Genomic DNA, 13,824 nt, shown 5'->3' with positions numbered 1-13,824 from the left:
GTTTAGTGTTTCAGTGTTCAGTGTTCTCTCCCTAGACCCTTTTCTGTTATTTTAGGGTCTGCAGTACATGCTTGTTGCTGGCATAGGCATGTCTGTGTGCTAAAGTAGTGTGTACCAAAGCAACACGTTTATTACCCCATTGTTATAGCTGCTATTAAATGAAATCCTCTTTATTAAAAAAAAAGTGGAAGGCAGAAGTTTGGCATGTGGAGGTGGTAGAAGGAAAGCAGAGGAGAAAGTGGTAGTTGGATGGCAACACCTCGAGCAAGGTAGTTAAGTGGCCAATTCCTCAACCTCCCAGGTGCTGCCTATCCCATCATAGCCATGCAAACTCACAATGTACAGATTAAATTATTTAATTATGTGATCAGTGTGTTGGTGGAAAAGGAAAATCCTGGTCATGAATTCCATCTTTTAGACGTTGAAGATGAAAAAGATAGCGTCTGGTCCAGGTGAGGGAGGGGACACACAGAGACAATGATGTTTCAGCAGCAGGAGCTAGTTATAGTGATGTGAAGGGGCTGATGTTGTGGTGGATCATCCATGGGGGACACTGAGTGGAGATAAGTAAATCACCGCTATCCCCAGGTCTGGTCCACTGTTGCCAACAGCATCATTGTTGTAACCAGCTTATGAGGCATGAAAAAATATTCACCATTAGGGTACCACATGCATGTGCATCATAGAAGTCACTAGAGCTGCACCTCAATAGGGAAAATGGCTGCTAAGTGTCCACGCTTCTCTTCTTCCTCCTCGTTCTTCTCTTTCTGCACCCTTGCAAGATCATCTGTCTGTATATATCACAATATTTGCAGCCTTTAGTAATAGGATGGGAAATCTCACAAAGGTTTTCATAGGCTTGCAATATGCCTGATCAAGGAGGGAAGATGGCACATATTCTTAATGGCACAGTGGATCATTGTAGGAAGAATCCAGGATAGGGCCAAGTGAGGCTATGGACATATGTCTTGTAAAATGGGGACAGTGCAGTCACTTCTAACCTTTTCTCGTTACTAGCCACACTTTCCCCAACACGTTTCCCGCCCCACAAAAACCCAAGGATAGACTGGGCGCTGTATTTGGAAAGGGGTATTTTTTAAACAAGACTTTTCAACTCTCCCAAAAACCCCAGGAGTTGTATGTGGGTGGGTGAGATTGTTGAGAACAGTGTTGCACTTTTATTGCAAATGTATCCGAGAAAAATAATTGGACATTTCTGCACTTTATTTTTGCCTTGTTGAACAAACCAAATACTTCTCCTATTGACCTTATACAAGCCTCTGCTCATAGCACCAACAGAAGTGACAGAGGGTGACAATATTGACACAACCCCTGCAACTCAGTATGGCAATTGAGACTTACACAAGAGCTTGTCAATAGATTTAAATAAATTGCTGTTTTACTTACTTGGCCAGATCATGAGGATCAATGGCCAGTTCAGAAAAAAAATGTCTTCAAATGAATAATTCAGCATTAGAAAGTCAGGGAGAGGGGGCTATTGCTAAGTCATCTGTCACTTCATCAGCAAAGGCTTCATCAATGTCTGTATAGCATTCATATGTATATTGGTTTATTGGCCATGTAAGTGTATTCATACACACAAAAAGAAAAAAAAACACACACACACAGATAATAAAGGGAGAGGAGAAAGAACATGTATACATTGTGAACAAATATTTTCAACATTTCTAAATGCAATAAAGTATTTGTCTGTGTCTGCTTGCTTGAATAAAATGGTTTTGTCATGAATATTGTACAGGCCAATCCTGAAATCTGTCTGACCTTTTATTTCAATTGACCCAATTACACTTTTGCACTTTAGAATGCAACTAAAGTCAATGTATGGGGAGTCCAGTATAATCAATTTCTCTCAGCAGTTCTAATAACAGAAACTTAAGATCTACTAGTAAGTATACAATTTTTACAAAATATTTTTGGTCAAATCCCAAAAAACCCAAATCTTTTTTTTTGCAGCAGTCTCAGAAAAAACACCATAACTATAGTAAAGTTCATAAAATCTTGGAATTCTGCCCACAAAAACACATTCAAAGACTTTTTCAGATTTGCACAATTTTTCAAATTATATATATATATACATATATACACACACACACAGATACATTTTCACTTACATACAAAAATATACACACACACACACTCATTCAATGTAATATATAACTTATTTATAAATTATGATTTATATTATATGTTATTATCTTTCATATTAAACCTTTTTCTTTCTAATCCACCAACACAGTACAATAAACAGTGGCTTCAAATGTCAAAACTGCAAACTTGACAGTACAAACAAGGACATAACAGGAGAAGGGGACCCAACTACACCCAGATGAGCTTGCAATCCGATATTGTATTTACTGGATATCTGTTATAAATAAATTTACATTCTGCATACATATAAAGTAATAAAATTGTTATTATTATTAATATTAATAATCTGCATTTTAAAGCACCAATATTTTATTAAATAGGGGCTGCAAATGACAGACAGACCCTGCCTAAAACAGCTTACGATCTAAGAGGTAGGAAAGCAGCACATGATAGAAAGATAGGAAGGGAATATTACACACACAAATGTACATTGCAGCTATAAAATCCTTTCCTTTTTTGCTCTCCCATGCAGCCCAGGTCAGTGGTTTGGCCCCTTGGTCACACTGTATGGCTTCCCTTGCAGGTGAGTGACATGCAGGGGACATTTGTCATGTATCGGTGGTCGCATTATGAGCTGATGAGGAGATTAGAGTCCTCTGTGTACACTTATCACCCTCCTAGAGAGCCCCGGTCTTCGAGGCTTTACTGCTCAGCCAAATCTGATAGCTTTAATAGGAACATTAGAAGGCCCATTGTTTAGCTGCAGATAATACACATCATTGAGAACTGTATTCTTGTAACTCTATTACTTCACTAAAAGACAACCTGCTTCCCTGGGAGATTACAGGACTGCACTTATTAATATAGCAAAAACAATACAAATATAGAGATAAATCTACTTACCTTCTATAAAATAGATGGATGGTCTAGGAGGAATGATTTTTAGAGTTCGCATTGGATTCTTCAGACGATTTATTAGACAAATGTTAGATGGAAAAGGTGACGAATTTATCTAAATGAAAGTGATTTGTTCATTTTCCAGATTTGTGATAAAATAGAGGAAAAATCGGGTGTAAAATGTCTGCGAATTGCGGTAATTACGGCGATTGTAGAAGAATGTGCGATGTAATATGCGAAGTTCCGAATTTAAGCATCGGTACGATTTGTGGTTTTATTACAATATAACAATAAATAAATGATTTTGATATAAGAAAAAGACAAAAACGTCTCATTATAGTATATGAATATGTTTTGCTTTATGTTCAGGATAACGATTACTAATTATCCCAATTCGTTAATAAAAATCGTAACGTGTAATTAAAAATCAGCTACAACTACGGTAATTAATTTTATTATTTCTATTTTATAATAATTACGATTTATTACTATTGCAATTATTACGTGTGGTCTATATATTATTTAGTAGCCGCATCAATGGCAACCTGGCTGCAAAAACTGCAATCAATTCAACATTCGTTTCAATAATTCCCCACTTTTCCGACCAAGGTAAATTTACCTGAAAAATGATTATTACATTGGTATAAAATAACAAAATTATTGCATGAAGTTATCGGTATTTAATGGTTAATACAAAAGTGCCCAAGATATTAATTGAAGTTGATGGGACTAAAGCAAAAAAATTTTACCAGGTGTCAGCATGGTACCTGACCCCCAACCCCAACACTTCATGTGTGTCTTTAACCCTTTAAGTGCTGCAACAGGTCTGCCTCCCCCTCAAGCAGGATCCTTAGCAGAGAGACCACCCACACAGCTAGGCAAACATTACATGATCTCTAACTAGTTTTAGGCTCTGAATTATCAAATCAAAGGTCATTATAATTCCATCAATAATTGGAAAGTCACCCATAACATAATAAGAAGCAGTCAATCTTAAACATTGCTGGGGTCAATGGATTTATAAGAAGTCATACACAGGTGGATCCTTTGCAAAAGCTAATAAATCCAATAAAAACAAATGGAATAATGTTCAAGATAAAAAAATAAATACCTGCAAACACAGACAGACAATGTCACTATAAAATTATATATATATATATATACATACATACATACATATACACATACATACATACACACACACAAATACATACAGAATAATTGAACAATTTCCATTTATAGAATGTGTGGGCAATCATGTGTGAATAAACAAAAGCCTTTGTTTTGTTTTACTTGTACAGTTTTTTACAGAGAGGTATTTATTGAAGGTGTGTGTACTTTCCTTTACAGTAGAAAGATATCCATTGCATTGACCTTTGGACAGTCCCTGTACTGTTAAAATGTAATTTTTATCCGTGGTCAGCAAATATCTAGACTGTAGTGATTTTCTACATGGTCATCTTTGTTAAACCTTTCGTCATTGTATGGTCAGAATTAAAAGAAAACATCTAGCTGGTAAAAAATAAATAAAATGATTTTAAAAATAAAATGTAATGATATTCAATTAGCTTTCTGTATTGGCTAAGAAACACGTTTACCTAAAATTATAGTAAATGCATATGACAGTTTGGATTATTTTTTTTAAACAGCAAAGAACAATGGATTCAGACAAAGAAGAAAAGCCTTAGGCCTGCATGTGACACATTTTGTCCACCATTTCACAATCATTTCACTGTGGGAAAATGGAATTGTATATTGCTTCATAGCAGTATAATGTCATAATAGAGAAGGGGACAGATGGCCTAGTTGAGCACATTCTGCAATTTGAAGCGGCTTGTCCCAGGTGTTAATTGTAACATAGGGGGAAATGGGTCTTTTTTATGGTTATTCTGGACATATGTGGACTCTTGCAGTGCTACAAACCTATTCTACTAAAGTTCTCAAGGGCCTTGGTTGGCCATACATATCCAATAAAAGCAAGCAAGGCAATCAGTTACAAGACTGTCTTGGTGCATTTACCAGGCCTGACCAAAGCAAACATTTATAAGAGTTGTCCATAATGGTGGAAACATCTACGTGTCCAATAGTCATATATTTTTGTAGTTTAAAGGGATGGGAGTTTTACCATTCATTCCATGCATCAAGTCATTGTTTGGGTCACATATATTCAATATGCAAAGCTAACATGCCAAAACAAATGTCCTTATTTTCAAAAACTGTTAGATTGTAATTTTTAAATAGTATTGGACTTAACTAAAACAATCACATGGCTGGAAATAACTAGTTATAGCTTTATGAATTAATCCTAAAAGGCAAATAAGTTGTTGAAGAACAGACTTGTTTGAATAATTTTCCTTGTTCTCAATCATACTCCTTGCAGTGATTTTCATAAGTCTGGGTTATTCCATAAGGCAGTGCAAAGAGCAAAAAAGAAAAAAAAGTTACTCGTGGAAGCTATATTTTACACCTAAAGCTAGAGGCAAGGAAAGCAATGAAACACAAGTAACACTGAGCTGTTGTGTGTCACTGTAATCGGAAAAATGCTCACTGTTTATTATAAAGAACCATGGCCATAATGAATTCATATTATGCAATGAAAAATGCATTAAAAAAAACACAAACCTACCTATGTATGTAGATTGATGTTATTGTTACCCCAAATCCTAAATGCTCCAATAAGACATTTTTAAAAAACAAAAACATTTTTAGTACAGCACATAACCACTCTGCAAATATCAACTACTGATTACATAGATCAAAAGCAGCACCAATAATTTAATATATATCTATAAAAATAACACATACATACACAAAACCTAAAAAAATATATTTTGTATTTCGTGGGGGCGGAGGTGAATCAGGAACGTTAAAAAGCTGTAATATGTAGTTACAAAAAATAATAATGCAACTTTTGCAGTTGATATGTTAGCTCCACTTAATCTTCAGATACAGCTAGGTGACAGAATCACTTGTGACACTAGAATGCGGTGACTGCACAGACCGCAGCAAAAAGGACAAAACCCAGATCAGCAGCAGTCTTCTTCCTAATCCTAGAAAAATAATATGTTTCGTTTCCAGAACAGCAGCCTAACTTTCCTAGCCATTTCTGTTTTTTATGAATCATCCTAGGTCTATGAATATTAGTGATTTTGTAGTAGATTCCTGCAGTGCCTATTTAACGCCTACTTATTGCTTCTCTAACGCCTGTTTTTCTGAGTTCGTAGGAGGTCGTGTCAAACTAAGCATGGAAAATTAAAACAAAAAGTGAACATTTAAAAAATGTCTGCATGCGTTACCTAAACTCCAATAAATACAGGTTTGCTGCTTTGATTATATATATATATATATATATATATATATATATATATAGCCATATATATACACATATCCATATACACACACATACATACACACACACATACACACACACGTATATATCGTGCAAATGTGTGTAGGTATATTTCTATGTAAATGCTCACACAATTTGTGAAGATTCATTACAGTTATCCAAGCACGTGTAAAGCGCTTGTTAAATTAATTGAATAGAATAACCATTCATGCTGTAGGATTCTCAACCATTTTTTTGGAAATCAGTACAATAAAATATATAGGAGATATAGGATAGCAATTTGAAGAAGTACTGAGTTAGTGTATGGGTGACTACAATATTCTAAAAAGTTCGTAATATATACACACACACGACATTATTTTATACATGCACACAAAATGATATATACACACACACACACATATACACAATATATATATATATATATATATATATATATATATATATATATATATATATATATTAGTAGAATTTACTCAGCCATATAGAAGTCCCAACACTTTTCAAACTGCATGATTAGTTTTTTTATTTCCATTTTTCCTTTAAAACCTCTCGTTTGTAAATAACAACAAAAATTCCTGTATTCGAATAGAAAAGCATTAAAATATAAAATCATCACCTCTCTGGTCTATATTTCTTCATTGCAGGTTGTAGAGAACACAAAGGGGTCATTTCCAGCCCTCACAGGACAAGCCCCCCCTGTTTACTGGGAATCCCACACAATAATTTGTCCATCCATATATGAGCATTGCTTTACCAGTTCCTGCCAGTCAATGGATCTAGTTTGTGATATCCATCAGTACTTTGCTGTATATTATTCGTACTGTATCCTTTTACCCTTTTTTATTGGATGGCTATCTAGCAATGAAGCAGATTGTAGAAATAAACAAGGGTAATTACAGCACAGATATAACCTGCAGCAAATGTTAAAGCTGGTTTTAAATGATTGCTAGATGGAGGAGAGAAGGAGATGAGCATTAGCTGTGTTGGATAAGGGAGAAGGTTAATTTACTTAATGTTACTGCAAATTGTTTTACCCTCCGCAGCCTGGGGGCAATTATTGAAAGACAGGATACTGCATCTTAGTTGCCAAAACTGGTCCTTACAGAGGCTTTGCTGTTGTCTCTAGGAACCAAATTCCACATCCCTTCCCCAATGCAACTGAAAAGTCTTATTTCCCCATTTTTGCGCATCTGCTCTGCTGTCTAAGCATTTCTGGCAATGAAACGAAACATAAAGCATATACAATATTCTGATCTATTACCAAAGAGATCACTAACTAAATAGTAACCATAATCTTCAGCTTTCAGGAAAGCAACAAGTTACTATTTTTGGAATCATTACTATTGTAATACAGGAGCCTCCCTATACTATAGGCAATATAAAATATAATAAAAGGTTAATAGTGAAGGGAAAATAAAAATCACTTAAGTTTTGAAAGAAATGAGCCTTACACCAGGTATAAATCATCCCGCAAATAGACTGAAGGGTTAATGGCATATATATATATATATATATATGATAATCGTTAATACTATTGGTTACCAGTAGATCTATTTATCTCTGTATATATCCATGTAACTTTTTAACAAAAATACATTATAAACACACAAGAATGAAAGGACTAAATTCGAAATTAATAAATATATGTTCAAAAGAATATAAATTGCAGTGGATCTGTTAAGGATATATATATGTTACACTTACACACCAAGAACATACAAAACACTTTTCTTTATCTCTAATATAAATGTATACACACACTCCATACATAGAAGTTTATTTACTCTCTGTCTTCCCATCAATCACTCAAACCCTAAAATTACAACAGTGCAAACAATAGATTTTTTTTGGTAATGAAAAACAATTTGCTTAAAAATTTTTTACTCTGCTAAAAAAAAATCAGTTTTAAAATACCTTGAAATGGCCTATTTTGAGTTAGGTTTAAATGATAACGTTGCAACACTTTCCTGAAAAGGCACAAGACCTGAGCTTTTAACTCTTTCCCTCTTGGACTGGGCATCCAAGCATTGGACAAAGGTCATTTCTTCAAAGCAGAGGATCAATAGACCCCCCTGTAATGAAAAGCCCCCATCCAGCCATGGAGTACACAGCTTTGGCACATGCAGAGAGCTCAGATCCAGCAAATGTCCTGGAAATTGAGCTATTGGCCTGCATCGTGTTAGTCCATTTCTAGGCTTGTAGCTCTTTGTAAAAAGTTGGGTAAACAAGTGTTTCGAGAAGGGGGGGTCATGAGACAACAAAATGTGTTTGTGCAGATCTGACCCCTCTGAGAAAGACAGTGGGACACCAAAAATTTAGGACACACACTTGGCATTTATAAAAAAAAAAAAAGTCAGTTTAGATGTATACAAATATTCAAAATGAATGTCTGTATCTACATACATATAAATGATATAAAAGAGCGGGGAACTATTGTAAAATGATCTACAAATATCTATATTATACATGACTATATAGAAGCCCTTGAACTTATTTTTTCCTAACTTTTTACGCTTGCATAAACTTGTTTTCCAGGGTTCTATTACCCATTTTATAAAAAGAAAATGCCAACAGAAGCACTACATTAGGAATGAATATTATAATGCACAGATAATTATGAATTCTCTAAACTCACAATATGAGTGTAAATATATACATTTATACACACACACACACTTTTATAGTGCGCGCACAAACACAACTGTATATTCCCATACATGCCCCAAAACCCATATATCATGTATAATTCTGGTTCTGTGTGTTTATCAGTTATATCATGCATGTATACTCACAAAGACATACAGTTATGTCCAAACATCCAACAACATTGGGGTTCTTTAAAGAAAATATATATGTGTAACCTATATGGTCAGCTTTGAAAAGTCATCTCCTTTAATGAATATAACAGAGAAAGTCTTTAGCCATAAAACAATTGCTTCCCCTTTGCCAATCAGTGAATATTAGCTCTAAATTAGCTGGTAATTAAGAGATTTCACCCCTAATCGCTTGTAATTTATTGCCTATCAATTTTCAGGGAGAGACCCGACAGTGTTTGGAGGAATTCAGCTAATTAATCAAAGTTTCATGTTTCCAAAATGTAAGCCCCCTCCTAATAGCAGCAGAGGGACAAGTTACATTGTAAACATGTTCAACAATAAAAATATGGTTGTAATAAAAAAGCAAAACTGAAAGTAAAAGCTAACAAACTAGAGATTTAATACATCTGAGCCTCATCTTTAAACTTGAGGAATCAGTATAAACCCCTTTCCCCCCCAGTACAAAAATGTAAGTAGACATCATTGTGAATTCACAAACATTTATTTAAATTTTTTCACCGAATTTTCGCACATTTTGCCTATCCTCACATAAGAAGTCATTTGAATATTCACAAACCATAAATTTTTCAAACACAGAAGTTGCACAGGCAATGTGAGGGGGTGTAATTAGCTGCCCCCTTTAAAAACCAATCTATAGATTTATATACATAATTACATATACACAAAACGCACCAGTAAAGAAGTAGGAAAAAATATTCAATCTAATCAATTATTAATAATTAACTCCACCGGTTTATCTTGAAGCTTTCTTTTTTAATGAAGGCTTATGTGCTAGAATGGTTTGAATATCCTGAGATCAGTGCTTTTATTCTTCAGTCGATAAGAGCTAATCGGCCGATGGCTCACTTATTTTTAAAGGATCACTACATGAGCTGAGATTGGCTTTCAGCTAGCAAAAAGTAGAAGGGAGTTTTGCAGCTCAACAGGCAATGTCATTGTAAATCTGAGACCCCCAATGTTACATAAAAGTTTTTTTTAGTAAAACTCTAAAGTAATAACAGTGACATACACCAGCACAAAACATATATACAATTTATAAATAGATTTTTGAAGACGTGATACCTGGAGGTGACTTGAAGAGTTTAAAAAATCATCTAAAATAAATTCCTACCTTAAATACATAGGCAGACAGTGAAAGTTTTTTTTTGTTTGTTAGTTTGGGGTTGTTTTAAAAATGACAGCTGTTAAGATTTGTGATTTTACCAGGAAAGTCTCGTGGAGTCTGTAGAACGTTCTCGTGTGCCAAGTTTAAATGGTTCTGTAAGGGGCCCAGGGAAGGAGTTAACATGGCTATGACCTGAGCCTGGCTCCCAGGCTGAGTCGTGTAAGGAGAGGTCGGGGTGGACTGTGGGGTGGTTGGGCCGATGATATTGTCTATGGAGAAGGATGGCCGACTTTGGGAGTCTGATTTCAGAGTCTGGAGAATGGGCAATGTTGGGCTTAGCTGGGAATAGAAAGATTTCCTGCCCAAGTCGCTTCCTATGAATCCAGGCAAAGGAGGGCTGGAGAAGACTGAAGTGGTGGTGGGCAAGGGGCAAGGTGTGGGTTGGAAAGGGAAGGTGGCACCTGCATGATGGTGGTGGTGGTGCTGGTGGTAGTTCTGCAGCTGGAGTCCATAGTTGTAGCCATATGGTCCATATCCAAAGGCTGGGATGAAGCTGCTTGGGTCCCTCAGGATCTCTGTACTTTGCTGCCTCTTGAACCTTTTCCTCCTCCTCAAGAAGCTTCCATTGTCAAACATATCTGCAGATTCAGGGTCAAGGGTCCAGTAGTTGCCCTTCCCTGGGTTGCCAGGCTCTCGAGGTATTTTTACAAAGCAGTCATTAAGGGACAAGTTGTGTCTGATAGAGTTCTGCCAGGCTGGGAACTTCTCTCTGTAGTAAGGGAAGCGATTGCTGATGAATTCGCAGATTTCGCTGAGGGTCAGTCTCTTCTTGGGGCTCTGGAGGATGGCCATGGTGATCAGGGCGATGTAGGAGTAGGGGGGCTTCACCAGGGTCTTTTTGGGGTTCTTCTCCACACCTCTAGGGCTGGAATCCTGGTCAGGGGAAAGCACATCTCCTCGGTGGCTCCTGGTGGACAAGGGGTCGTCAGAATCGTTGTCAGACTGGTAGTCAGAATATTTGCCCTCCTTGGCATTCATATCCCCCACCACATCGATGTCGGTGTCTTCAGATAGGAGGGAGTTATCAGACATTTCAGTTCCCAAAGTCATTGTAATGATGAGAGCAGGAAGTCCTGGTCCTACTCCCAAACCAAACTCCAGGACCCCCCTGGTGATAGAAGCCTGGATGGGTTCCTCTGCTCCCCCCAACCAGTAGATCAGTGGCAGCAAAACCTCTGCTTGTTTTAGGGGGGCTAGGTGCACCAAGGTCAATCCCTGACACCCCTCATCTCCCCCTCCTTTTTCCTCCTCCTGGAACCCAAACTGCACAAGCTTCTACAGCCAAACTCAGCCTGACACTGCAGCCCTCCCCTCTGCTCACTCACTATTTATACCAGCAGCCCTGTCACGTGTTCCTGACGTCACCACCCTCCAGCCAGGATCCCAGCTCCAGTAGGATCTGCATGAGAGTAAGCTTATTAATACCCTCACCCTAGGAAACACATCTACCCCTGCTAAAATTATTTTACAGGATAACTACTACTGCACATTATTCTTCATTTAAAAAAAATGCAAAGTAGCTTTATACCTTTACTTTTTAGATCTCTAACCTTAAAGGGTTAACACAACTTCATCACATTAGAAAATGACCCCCGCCCTTCCCATTTGCAAGTTGGACAGAATCCAGTTTATTTTGGATGGGGTCACTGTTAATTCTATGCTCTTAAAACTGACCTTCTAAAACATTTTTAATAGCTGTATGATGAGTAATAGTTAGGAAGTGTTAAGTGTTTCGTTAAAGATTCTTGCTCCGACTTTATAAAATGTTTTAAAGAATTGATCATCAATATATTCGTTGCTGCAGCTTGGTAAGTCTACTTTTTCTATTTTTTCAACACTATAATACTGTTTTTATTATGTCATTGTAATGATGGTGCATGCGTACTTTTACTTTTTAATAATAAATTAACATACATATATATACACACCCATATTGATTTGTGTGTGTGTGTGTATATATATATATATAATAATATAAATCAATATATATATATATATACACATATGTACATATATTGATATATTAGTGTGGGAGAGAGAAAGAAGAAAGGGCAAGATGTGTGTGTTTGTGTAGATGGATCTATCTATATCTATTCATCCATACACACACACACACAGATCTATCCATCTAAATACAGACACATAGATAAGAACATAAATCTATTTAACTCTTTCAGCTTTTTATCATAATAAAATGTAATTTTTATTTCTCTTGAATAATCTTATTTATTTCCAAGCAGCAGAAATGTCTTCACTCATTAAATGTAAAACCCAACTCCAAACGCACGTCTACCACAATGCATGTCTATATTATTATATATTGTAATATAGAACTTTTATAACACATCTTAATCTGCTACCCCCTACTAAATATTTCCTATTGTACAAAACTTCACATTTATTGTATTGCCCTATATATATGCTACATTATGTTTCTAATTTTTTTGCATGTTTTCTTAAGTTTAAAAATGCACCATTATAGCAAGGTTGGAGATCAAAACTATATATTATAATAACTCAAGAAGAACCCCCAGAGATTGCGAACCGAACCTTGAAGAAAGATGGGGGGCAATCTACACTTGGAGTGTCAATGCCGGCTTTGTGCAGGCTTTGCATACAACTTTCCCATGTGCAAGATGTTGATATTTGGTGTTCATTGGAGACTATGGAAGGATCAGTAATCAGATAAACCTGAAGCATTTAGTTCTGATTAGGACAAAGGCAATGTATAAGATACCAGTACAGATACAATGATAGTACTAATGAGGTCTGATTTAATAAATGCCAATGTCTAGGCCTATCAGAGCTCAGGGATGAAGCTGAATAGGACTTTGCTGCCTCTGATCTGATCTTCACATTTGTATGTGTGTAGTGCTGCTGTGATTATTGGGACTTGTGATATTGATGGCTGGATGGGATCTTTGAGCCCGATGAGCAGATGTTTACAAATGCAAAGTATAGCTCTTAACCTGATGTACAAACTGCAACATTGTATCACCCTGCATAGGGGGGACAAGCTCTGATATTTGTCTAGTCAATGGGGCTCATCTATTCATCTCACCATCCACATCACCACAATGTGTTTACCAATCCTGGGAACTCTGTACACAGCTCCCATTCATCAGCAAAGCTCTTTATTCTTAAATTAACAATAGATACAGCAATTTCTAGGGCACAAACATCATGATATATATAGAGAAACACTTTGTTGGGTTATTGAGATTCATCAGGACTTTTTCTCCCTGTGCTAACACTCGATTGTGCAAATTATTTTGTGCACGAATATACTAAGATTTGTAGTTAAGATTAATAAATGTGTGGATTTGTCTTTTTTATAAACTAAAATGACTCGAGAAACTTTTTTTTCGGTTACTTTTTTAATACTTTTATGCTCCCAGTTTTGTCATTCGTACTTATTTTTTTTCCTCACATGTTCGTTTTTTTTCCTTTGCAATGCATAGTTT

At 36.2% G+C, this 13,824-nt stretch overlaps 1 pseudogene; it reads right to left on the bottom strand.

Moving 5' to 3' along the window:
- Positions 1-9,663: 9,663 nt before the first annotated feature.
- LOC140336189 (forkhead box protein D2-like) lies at positions 9,664-11,646 on the bottom strand (annotated as a pseudogene).
- Between the last annotated feature and the right edge of the window lie 2,178 nt (positions 11,647-13,824).

Source organism: Pyxicephalus adspersus, chromosome 8, assembly GCF_032062135.1.
Source record: "Pyxicephalus adspersus chromosome 8, UCB_Pads_2.0, whole genome shotgun sequence".
Taxonomy (NCBI): domain Eukaryota; kingdom Metazoa; phylum Chordata; class Amphibia; order Anura; family Pyxicephalidae; genus Pyxicephalus; species Pyxicephalus adspersus.
Note: the sequence above shows the minus strand (reverse complement) of the source record. Positions and strands in the feature narration are given on the sequence as shown.